The sequence below is a fragment of the Eulemur rufifrons genome, chromosome 19, assembly GCF_041146395.1.
Source record: "Eulemur rufifrons isolate Redbay chromosome 19, OSU_ERuf_1, whole genome shotgun sequence".
NCBI classification, from domain to species: domain Eukaryota; kingdom Metazoa; phylum Chordata; class Mammalia; order Primates; family Lemuridae; genus Eulemur; species Eulemur rufifrons.
Window position 1 is genome coordinate 36,612,510 of NC_091001.1, and position 11,711 is coordinate 36,624,220.

Sequence of the window (11,711 nt, forward strand, 5' to 3'; positions counted from 1 at the left end):
GAAGACGAGGGAAGAGAGGGGCTGCTTGGCTTTATGCCTTAGCTCTGCCACTCACCATCAGTACAAATTCTGGACAAATTACTTAATTTTTATGTGCATCGAATTCCTTAACAAAATGGGGATAATTATAGTACCTTAAAAGAATCACATAAAAAGGCTGAGAACAGTTCATGGCACTCAATAAATGTTAGTAATCACCATTTGCAATGTTCTCCACCAAAGTGCCATAAGCAGAGGAATGCTAGGGACAATCTGGAGGAATACTCCAGATCAGCCTCTATTTATTTGAAATTTCTTTAAGCCTTTTGTTACATGTTAAATATTTGTGCAAGTTTGCATTCTACTCCCTGATAAAGTTGAGTTTGCTTTAATATCTGGCTAATATTTCTTCTGCAAAAATATTGATGAAAAATTTATACTCTAGAAAGATGCCTCTCTGTCATACTCTTGGCACAGGGTGGTCTCTTAGTGGTACACTCATACATTTGAGTGCACAGTCCCCACAGGCCTTGAGCCAAAGATACAAAGGGCCAGCACCCGGGCCAGCACCAGGAAGTGTATCTCCCTGAGGAACGTCATGCAGGGCAGGTGCAGCCCCTGTACTCTCACTTGCTGATCCTCCATAAACCGAAGCTCACAATCTCAGTCCATCTTTTTCATTGGGTAGTGCTGGCCTCTTGTTGGATGTGTGGAATGTGGGCAATATAAGCATGGAAATAAAAATCTTGGCTTGGATTTCCTGGGCTATGATCATAATAAAATAGGGCAAAAGAGAGCTATAATCTAATGCACTATATTACTGTAATTAGAGTTTCATGCATGGAGCTTTCTCCCGCCCTCCCTCCAAAATAATGAAACAGTTTAACATAAATAGTAGTGACTTTAGTCTCCATCATGCGGTGTTCAGTGATTGGGTAATTATGGTAACAGCATATAGTTAATGGATGTTGAGTTCAGAACGTAAGAGAAAAGAGACAGGAAAAGGTATGTGCAGGAACAGCACCACAGAGTCACGAGAGCTGGGAGGAGTCCTCCTGTCTGTCATGCACCTCGCAGCCCCATTCTACAAAAGGGGAATCTGAGACTCTGAGACACTCTGCAAATGTCAGGCACTCAGCAGTGGAGTCAGAGCACAAACCCGGGTCCCCTTTCCTGCCCAATATTCTTTTCCACCCACCATGTCGTCTGGGAAATTGCATAAGGCAGAGTATCCTAGAAAGCTTTCTGCCTGGCAAGTACACTTGGTGAGTCAAAACAACGCTTCTGTGAGCCTAAGCTACTATCTGTCCTTTCACTGTATGTCATGGCCACTGAATGTCAACATCAGTCTGCAGCGAGCATTTGAAACACTTGTTGTTGCATCCATTTTGTTCCTTCAATGTAGCAGGGAGGAAAAATTAGCAAGTGCACACATGAAAAGTTTGTTTAACTTACTATTGATGAGCCTGTTTTAACTTTAATTAATTTTAAGTTAGGTTTTATTTCTATTATTACATAGAGAGCATCAAATAAATAATAAACTTTCTCATATGAATACTGACATTTCGTGGTCCTGCACTCCATAGAGGAAACTCAGGCAGAGTCAACACGTTTTATAAGGAAGGCACAGGGCTTCCCTACGGAAACAAGTCAAGAGTCCTCACGGTACAACTAAGAACCAGATTCCAGCTAGTGTGTGTGGATTGAGTGTAATCCACTTTGGATTGACACAAATGCATACAAATGCATTTCCCCCATGTGTTGACCATAAACACAATCACAGCCAGCATCGTCTGCATGCCCTCTCTCTTCCCCTCCTTCCTGTAGAGGGAGAGGCTAGTGGCTACAGGGAAGGTGGGCAGCGCATCTCCTCCACTAAGCCCTGCAGACTGACATCTGCTCCTCGAGGCCAGAAAGCCAGTCCTAGGGGCTGGGGTCAGGGTTCTTCCTCCCTCCTCCTTTCTCCAATAACTGTCCAATAAAACACGCCCCCTGCCAGCCCTGGGAGCTGAGCCCAATCTGAACAAGGTGGACACGGCGAATCCTGTTCTGCCTATGATGAGAACATGCACCACTTTGGAAAGAGCAATGCGGAGAGGCACAAAGCCAGTCACCAGACCAGGTGAGCGTGTGGCAGAAGGCAGCCATGCAGTTGGAAATATTCTCTAAAGAGGTAAGGTTTACACCATTATGTCCAAGGGAAATAGAGATGCCACTAAGAAGCAAACTGCTCATCAGAGATAATGTTCTTTCTTGCCAAAATTTTGACCTTTCTCTACTCCTGAAAGGGCAGCCAGGGTCAAAGGTCTTGCTTAACAGAGTCACCCAAAGTCAGGTTTCAAGATGGGACTAGGAGGATGTCAAGGGTGTAAGGGACACAGCTGACACCAGGACATGACCACAGAAGACCCCTTTTCCTGTGCACCTTGGCCTTCCTGTTGGGGCCATGAGTGGGGGCCCACTGGGAGTGGACGCAATCAGTGCCCCCCTGGCCTGACACACCATGGCCACACATCTCTAGAGCACGCTCCCGTTACAGAGTGCTTTCATCACCAAAGTTTTATTTGAATGTCCCCATAAGCCTGCTGCCCAGTGGTAGGGCAGGCGGCATTGCCTTCGTTGACTCATGAGGAAACTGAAGCCCAGGGAAGCTAAGCACACAGTCAGCTGATAGAACAGAAAAGATTAGACTAATAGGAGCTAAATTTACCGAGGGTCTGTTCTGTTCCAGACAGTGCTATAGTTTTCTCATCTGTAAAGTGGGGCTAATAATGGTGCCTCCTTCCTGGGTGTTATGTGGGTTAAATAAAATAATGCAGGAGTAATGTTAAGCATGGTGAGCAGTGCCTGGGAGGTCTTCAGTTTAAGCGTTAGCTGGCCCCTACAGTATTCCTTCAGGGGTCTGTTATACTCTCCATTTTACAGATAAGGAGACTGAGGCACAGGGAGTGGAGAACGACTCACTCAGAGTCAACCAGCATGTTAAATGGCCCATCAGGCCTCAATTACAGATCTGCTCCCTTTTCACTCAAGAACATGACTTTCTAGAACCCCAGTGGCCTGTTTCCAAGTTCTGTGCACTTTCCTTGATCCATTCACTCCGATGGGAGACAGTCCCCTTCAGAGAGTGTTGTGACCTGGTGTGAATAGCAATCACAAAGTCATCTATCTCAGAAAATACACAATAACTTGTCATCTTCCAAACAAAATTTCAGGCACTAGGTTTCATGAAGACTTCCATGACGTTAACGAAGACACTCTTATAAAAGTCCCCAGAGCCGCGAAGCAATTTTGAGACAGAGCTAAGTGTTTGAGGCCAATAATTAATATGAGAGTCAAAAGGACGTTCTCATCAATAGTCCTACAATTTCAAAAATCCTCTTTCTTTATTCTAATTTCCATCTCAGTTCTTTTTTTGTAAAAGGTTAGGTGACACAAAGAAAAAAGATAATTGGAAAAAAACTTCCTTATTTCTATAGTTTCCTGCATGTAGTAGGCATTCCCTAATGCTTGTAAGATGTATGAATTAATTGATCATGAATGCATCTATTCTCTTCCTGTGAATTGGCTCAAAGAGCCAGTTTTACAGGGACTGACTATAAACTGCATTTCTGAGAATTTCCGCTAATGCTTTGCTGAAAAGCCCACTGCTGCCTTTACATTTTTGATGCACCTGATGCAAGGAATGCAGCCCAGAGGCTCATGGTGTGTGCTAGCTCCGTCAGAGCTCACATCTGCTTTGCAAACATTCAACTTGAGCCTCACTAGGAGGTTCCCACACTTATGCCAAGATCAACGGCACATACAGGGAGAGCACTCTCCTTTGGGTGCTGTGTGTATTATGTGCTGTTTGCTGGCGACTTGCCAATTCTGATCCCATTTCCATTCACTGGAGGATTCTTCAAAATAACATGTGAACAAAATCGATAGGCTTACACCTCTGAAATATGGTACATGTTTTGCTGGGAGTTTCATTACTGAGAAGTTCTCAGGTGTAAAGAGAACTGGACTTGCCAGAACACCTGAGTTGGAGTCTCGACTCTGTGGTCCTCAACAGGGTGTGATTCTCCTCCTTCCTAATCTACAAAAGTGACAATGGCAATACCTATTTAACAGAATCTGGGGGCATAGAAAATGTTTGTGCAAGCACTTTGCAAATAACGAGGAGGTAAGCTGACCTAGCCCAAAGGATGATTAGCACCAGCAGGGAGGCAGGAGAAATAGCTCACTGTGTGCCATTGGTTTGTCCTTGGCTTAGAAAATAAATCGCTCATGATATATTCTAAACAGCGAGTAACTTCAGATTGCTTTTATACACTCCACTCTTGGATACATTAAGCTAGAGTTGCCCAAAAGTTAGCCATTCACATGCCTGCCACCTTTGCAATTTTTGCCATAGATAGATAAATCTCACCTGTGTTATAATTTGCCTATTATTTCCCCTGGCACCAAATTTAGCTTTCTGTACACATCTATCTTGTTTTAATCAATAGTCACAGGTTTGACATGCTGGTAACATGTGCTTACAATCTGCATATCACAGATGCGGAGCACCGTATTAGGCCAAAGATCGTTTTATTGCCTATTCCAGACAGGAGTACTCTTTTCTCCAGAAAACGGAACCCACCAGTGCCTTGTGTGCACAAGGAATGACTGGATGTCTCCAAAGCAGAGCAAAAGTGCAGTCCTAATATATTTGGAAGCAACCTCAAACTACAATCCATTATCTAAACACATGCAATAAGAATTATTTACATTCCTATAGCACTTTACAATTTTAACAACACATTCACATTCATTATGCAATTTGGTCCTGACCACAAACCTGGCCGTAGGGGAGATGGGTGATACCATCCTTTTATATAAGGGGCTCATCGGAGACGTTAGAGAATTTGTACAAGATCACATTAGAAATAAGGGACACCGTCCCAAAACCCTCTAAGTCTTCAAGCTCAGTTCAGCTTATTTCATTGCACTTTCCTCAGGGGGAACAGTATTTTTAAAAAGACTTACGTTTCTTCTTTAGGTAACACTCTCTCACATAATCTTTTTACTCATTCATTCTTCTGTGTATCCATCTATTTACCCTTCCATCTACCCATCCATCCATCCAACCATCCATTTATCCACCCATCCACCTACTTATCCATTCTTTCATCTGCGCTGCCATACGTGGATCCACATCCATCCATTTATCTTCCTATCCACCCATTTATTTATTCATCTTTCTATCCATCCACTGACCTATCCATCCGTCCATCCATCCATTCAACATTTGAGGTCCTTCTTTGTGCTTGTTACTATACAGAGTACTGGAACCACCTACCAGTTTTTACTCTTATGAAAAGCAAAGTTTTCATTAAACAGGGATAGCAATAAGAGTAATATCTGCAATTTCTTCTCATTTACCATAGATTTTCCCTGATGATAACGAAACAAAGTAATATGCTCTCATTCTTCCTGTCAAATGAAATAAAGTGCTTGGGAGGCTGACAACAAAAGGATCAGGAAAAGACCTAGTTAATACAAGTTCTTTCCTTCCTAAGTACATTAGAAGTACAATAATTATGGTTATGTTGTTGGATCACTTGAGATGAAAAGGGCACACTTCCAATTAATTCATGTGAGTAACAAGTTCAAATAATTAGAAATATATTCCTAATGGAGTCTTGGAACTTTTTGGAAGAGCTAATTTAACCACCTAGGTGTTTTCTCGGGCTGCCATTCAGAGTTGAGATTCACTTATCATCATGATTGCACTCTGTTTTGGGCTGTGACCCAATATCAACGATGCAGGTGCCCTAACATATTGAGACCCTGTAAAGTGATGTGCTTCCAAGTAGGTAAGAACAAAACTTCAAAAATCAGACAGAACAGAGTGAGACAAAATATGAATCAATTACCAACTCTGATATATCAAAGAGAAGGAAAAATCCTAAACATGCCAAAGAAAATAAAACATTTGAAATTTCTAAATAAAAAATAAAATGAAACTTTAATAGTTCTGTTAAAAATTGTAAAAATTTCCCCAAACAGGCTATATGTTTTATGAAATTACTTTCACCAAGTTTCCCGATCACCAATGACTTCTTTATCGATGAACATAACAGAGCTGTGGTTCTCAAACTTTACCATGCATTAGAATGATCTGGAAAGCCTGTTAAAACACAGACTGCTGGGTTCTATCCTGAGAGTTTCAGTTTCAGTAGGTTTGGGGTGGAGCCCAAGAATCTGCACTTGTAACAAGTTCTTGGGTGCTGCTACTGCTGGTCTGGGGACCCCACCTGGAGAAGCATCACAATAGACCATCTCTAGGCCTCATCCTCCTCCACTTCTCAGCTGTGTATGTCATTCCCACCCCTCTGTTCCTTCGTGGTTTCCTGGTGTTCCTTGGGATTTTACCCAGGGCTGTGGCTCCTTCACTGACATCTTACTGAGCCATCTCATTTGCTTCTGTCACTACTTATACCTGGTGGTCCCCAGATTGCAGCTCCTACCCATGAGCTTCATAAGGGCAGAGTTTTCATTGTCCTGTCATGGCTGCATCCCAAGTGACAGAGCACACCTGGCATATGGAACATGCTCACTCAGTATTGGTGGCAACTTCCTACCTGAATGCTTCCCACACTGACCAGCAGCCGAAACGAAATATATTCAGAAAGAAACATATCCAAAGAGGATGTTATATAAGCTAGATTATCTCCCCATATTCCCCATGGTACCATCCCCCAACCATTTTGTAAGACTGAAGAAACCTAAGTGTCATCCTTGAATCTTCACCTGCCAAACACCAAGTTGTGTTCATTTTACCTTCTAGCTCTCTTTCAAGTTCATTCTTTTCTCCCCATTCCACTGTCACGGCAGAGTCTGGCCACCGTCTCTCACCTGAATGCTCACTGGGCCTCCCACCCCTTCCTGTAGTCCCCTCACCGCACGGTGCCCAGCGCGTCCTCAGGGCTGAGCCGCCATGCCCACCGTACAGCCTGGCCGGGCACGCCTCGCCCTGGGAGCCAAGCCCACCCCTCAGCACAGAATCCTTCCCCAAGGGTCCCCACGGCCTCTCCAGCTGTGTTTCCCACTCTTCCCCCCAGCCCTATACACTAACCATCCTCAACTTCATTTTGTTCTTCAAATGCTCCACCCTCTTACTTCTCAGCCATGACTCGAGATGTTCCTGCCACCCGGGATACGCTTTCATTTTCCTCCTGCCACATGTTTTAGCTGGGTAACTTCTATTTGTTTTTCATTTTCCAACCTAAAAATTCACATCCTCCAAGAAGCCTGCCCTTTCCCTTCCAAACAAAACAAAATGGGGTTAGAGCCCGCCTCCCCGGGCTCCTCTCACCCTCCAGGGACGGCCCTGCTGGTTGAGTTACTTCCCTCATGTACCTCTTCAGGGGCCAGCCTCATCTCTACACAGCGCTGGGCCTGGGGCCCCCCGGCTTGGTCACAAATGCTGAAGGAATATGCCAACTAGATTTAATGGGATGAAATTTAAAAGAATTTATTTAGAAATTATTTTTAAAATAAATTATTTTCCTATGTTGATAGAAGTCAAGTAGTGGTTATGTCTGAGCGGATACTGACTGGGAAGGGTGGGAGGGAGCACTCTGGGACTATGGAAATATTCTGTACCTTGTTGTGGGTGGAGGTGTATATGGGTAAAAATCCATCAAGTTGTACACTGAAGGGTTGTGCATTTTATGTTCATAAATCACATCTCAATAAAACAAATGAATTATTTTTTAAATAAGACTATAATTCATATGGGGATATAAAAATGTACATAGGCCCAAACAATTCATGTGGGATATAACAACAGAACTCAACAGCAACCTGCTATGGACTGAATGTTTGCGTCCCTCCAAAATTCATATGTTGAAACCTATTCCCCAGTGCAGTAGTATTAAGTGGTGGGGACTTCAGGAGGGTAATTAGCTCATGGTGGCCCACCCAATTCATGTGGGATATAACAACAGAACTCAACAGCAACCTGCTATGGACTGAATGTTTGCGTCCCTCCAAAATTCATATGTTGAAACCTATTCCCCAGTGCAGTAGTATTAAGTGGTGGGGACTTCAGGAGGGTAATTAGCTCATGGTGGCCCACCGTCATCAACAGGATTAGTGCTCTTACAAGAGAGGTGTGAGGGACCTTGTTTGCCCCTTGACCCACGTGAGGACACAAAGAAGACACCACCTATGAGCGGAGAGCAAGCCCTCACCAGACACCAAATCTTCTGGTGCCTTGATCCTGGACTCCCCAGATGCTAGAACTGTGGGCAATATACTTCTCTTGTTTACAATCACCCAGTCTAAGGTATTTTGTAATAGTAGCCCAAATAGACTTAGACACAACCAAAGACATCAAATGTCCTTAAGATGCTATTTCCCAAGGATCCAGAATTAAAAGCACAGTGAAGTACTTCTTTAAGTCTTTGTTCTAAAAATGTGATTGTTTTAGACTGACTATGCCTTACTTAAATCTGAGGCCCTGAAACGTTTTCAGGGGAAGAAATGATTTCAAAGTCATTCTCCACAGAATTACATGTACTATTTTAAAAACCTCATTTCACAAATTAGAGAGGTTTGAGTTAACGACGGGCAATTATACTTCAGCATTTGAGAAATCTTAAACTATGGTAATGACAATTGCGGCTCAGCTGGGTTCACATCATTTTTAATATTATCACTTTTCCTTCTTGCATTGCAGAGGAGGACACAGAGCAAACCACACCATGTGGGGACTCCACGGCACTATTCAAAAGCAGCCCTGCTATATTAACTTTTGAGGAAGAATATTTTCCAAATATGTCAAGAAACGTAGGATTGACTAGTTGTCTTCTTAGACTAGAACACAAAATATGACAAGTTCAAGATTCATTTTCTAATCACTAGGGGAAAAGGCGGTGGAGTTAGGGGCTTGCTTTCTGTAAGTTTTACTTCGCATAAGAAGGTGCCAGGGCCCTCTCATGCTGGGCTTCCTAACAGTCTTGAGGGCTCTGCTGCTGTGTGCTTGTCCTGTCTGGTCAGCAGTCCCTTGGGCCTGGAAAAGCCAGTTTTAAAACGCACAATTAAAACATTCTTCAGGTAGGGTGACAAACACCCAGGAGTTCCACACAGCCACTCCGCACTGAAAGGGCACTTTCCATTGCCTTCAGCTCGCTTGGGAGATCTTCTTAGGAAAGTACCTGTTTTACTGCTATTCTTGGTATTATTCTGGCCAAAGTTTCACTTTCCTTATGTTTCTATTTGCTATTGGTATTCTGATACTCAAAAATCAAAGGAGAGAAAGTTTTAAAACTCCCTAATTATCAATTTAGTGAAGATAATACTTTATCATCATCACTACCAAGTGAGAGACCATATATACTGTGTGTGTGCGTGTGTGTGTGCTTGTGTGTGTATCTCCCTTCCAGTACCAGGATTAGAAAAACTGCAAGCAACCGAGCCATCTCAGTCGACTACTGAGGAATGAGGTGTCTCTGTGCCCCTTTTCGTGATGGGAACACTGAGGTCACTACCTGCAAACGGGGAAATAAATACCCACAGCAGATGTACGTATTCCTAATCTGGCACACTGTCGGTTTTTCAAACTATTACCCAGTGAAAAGGAAATGATCTGATAAAGTTGGCATCGCACAGGGAAATGAGATGGGAGGTGAGGTTGGGGGAGCTGTCGTGGGCGACGGTCAGTGATGGTGATGGTGATGGTGGTGATGGTGATGGTGGTGACGGTGGCGCTCGGCCGGCTCCTCTCCCGTTTCTCCATCACTGCCCGTCCTCTCTGCCTCCTCCGTCCCCGCGTGGCCTCTGCCCGGAGAAACAGAGCCGACAGGATTTGCACCCAAGCCGCACGTCCGCGGGCGCAAGGCTGCGGCGCCCCGCGAACCGGCACCCTTCCCGGAGCCCCACAGCCCGGCGGGGCCCGGCGCCCCTCTCTGAGCCCCGCGCGCGGCTCCGCGGTGGCCCCGCTCCGCGCTCCCTGCCCGGCACCGCCCGAGCCCCCCGGGTGGCGCGCAGCAGGAGGATCTGGCCGGCCCCGCATCCCCTGCAGGGAGCGCCCGCGACCCCAGCCCGCTCCCCGCCGAGCCCCCCGCGGCCCGGCCACCGGTCACTTACGCCTGCGCTGGGCCCGGCGCGCCCGGCGGCCCGACACAAAGGCTGCACGGCCGCGGCGCCGCCGGCTGCTCCCCAAGCCGCAGCTGCTGGGGACCAGGAGGAGGAGGGAGGAGGGGGAGGAAGAGAAGGAGGGAGAGGAGGAGGCGGAGAGGGGGCAGGGGGAGGTGGCGAGGGGAGCGGGGGAGGGGCCGCCGCGGCGCCGGCCACGGCCACCGCCACCGGCTGCAGCGGCCCAAACCCCAGCCCTCCTCCCCAGCCGGCCGCCCTCCTGGGCGCAGCCCTCGGCCCGCAGACCTCCCCGAGAGGCCGGGGTACCGCCCCCGGGGGCGGGGTGAGAGGAAGAGAAAGAGAGGGAGGAGAGGAGGGGGGTGTGTATTCCTTCTTCTTAATCGTGATCCTCTCCGCCCGCCCCCGCGTCCGCTCGCAATCTTAGGAAAGTGCTAGACTCCGCACCTCACCTGGCCACCTCTGGGAGGCACTCTCACCTACCTCCCTTCCATCTGCTCGCACACCTCTCCTCCGCAGCGTCCGACCATTTTATGGGCAGCAAAACTGAGACCTGGAAGGCGAAGAGCCCGGAGACGCAGGGCTGGCGAGAGGGAGGCAGAGAGGATCATGGCAGGGGCTGAGCCTCTTCCTGCCCTGGGCCCGGCGCCAATGCCCAGCACCCGTGGGGCTGCGTCCAGCTGGGGGAACGGGGACAAGCGTGTGCCTTCCTTCCCCAGGCCTGCGGGGAGTGAGTCTGGTAGGCTTCCCTTTCTGGAAGAAGTAACACTTCTGTTTGGCTCAGTCATTTGCATCTTGGTATTAAGAGTAGCTTTGATTTATTTCTATTAAAAAAACTTTTTATTATGAAATTAAAAATATCAAAAGTAGAGAAGAGTATAATGAACCCACAAGTGTTCAGTTCCAGCTTCAAAAATCGTCAACATTTTCCGTTCTTCTTTTTTTTTTTTTTTTGAGACGGAGTCTCACTCTGTTGCCCAGGCTAGAGTGAGTGCCGTGGCGTCAGCCTAGCTCACAGCAACCTCAAACTCCTGAGCTCAAGCGATCCTCCTGTCTCAGCCTCCCGAGTAGCTGGGACTACCGGCATGCACCACCATGCCCGGCTAATTTTTTCTATATATATTTTTAGCTGTCCATATAATTTCTTTCTATTTTTAGTAGAGGTGGGGTCTCGCTCTTGCTCAGGCTGGTCTCGAACTCCTGAGCTCAAAGGATCCGCCCACCTCGGCCTCCCAGAGTGCTAGGATTACAGGCGTGAGCCACCGCGCCCGGCCCCGTTCTTCTTTCATCTACTTTCTCTTGCCGAAGAGACTAGCACTTTTTAAAAGCATAATCACAATGTCATTATTCCATGTTACAAAAATAATAATAATTCTTAATATCATCTGATTATAATTTATTAGCAGCTGACAGTCACTCGTTGCAGGTATTATTTGCCAGGTCTGTGTTTAGCATTTTACCTGTGCTGCCCAGCTTTGGTGGGCCAAAGCTGTGGGTTGACAAGGGTTCTGCAAAATTGTTGCTGTCCTGCAGTCACTGAGGGACCGTGAACCAGAGAACACTGATCCACCAAGGGCCAAACACTGGTTACCCTATCCCAGCCC

At 46.3% G+C, this 11,711-nt stretch overlaps 1 long non-coding RNA gene across 1 annotated transcript; it reads right to left on the reverse strand.

Moving 5' to 3' along the window:
- Nucleotides 1-8,849: 8,849 nt before the first annotated feature.
- On the reverse strand, nt 8,850-10,164 carry LOC138399823 (uncharacterized). Its single transcript, XR_011236193.1, has 3 exons — nt 10,102-10,164; nt 9,583-9,792; nt 8,850-9,025 (listed from the first exon to the last, which is right to left on the reverse strand). It is a non-coding gene; the product is annotated as an uncharacterized lncRNA (long non-coding RNA).
- Between the last annotated feature and the right edge of the window lie 1,547 nt (nt 10,165-11,711).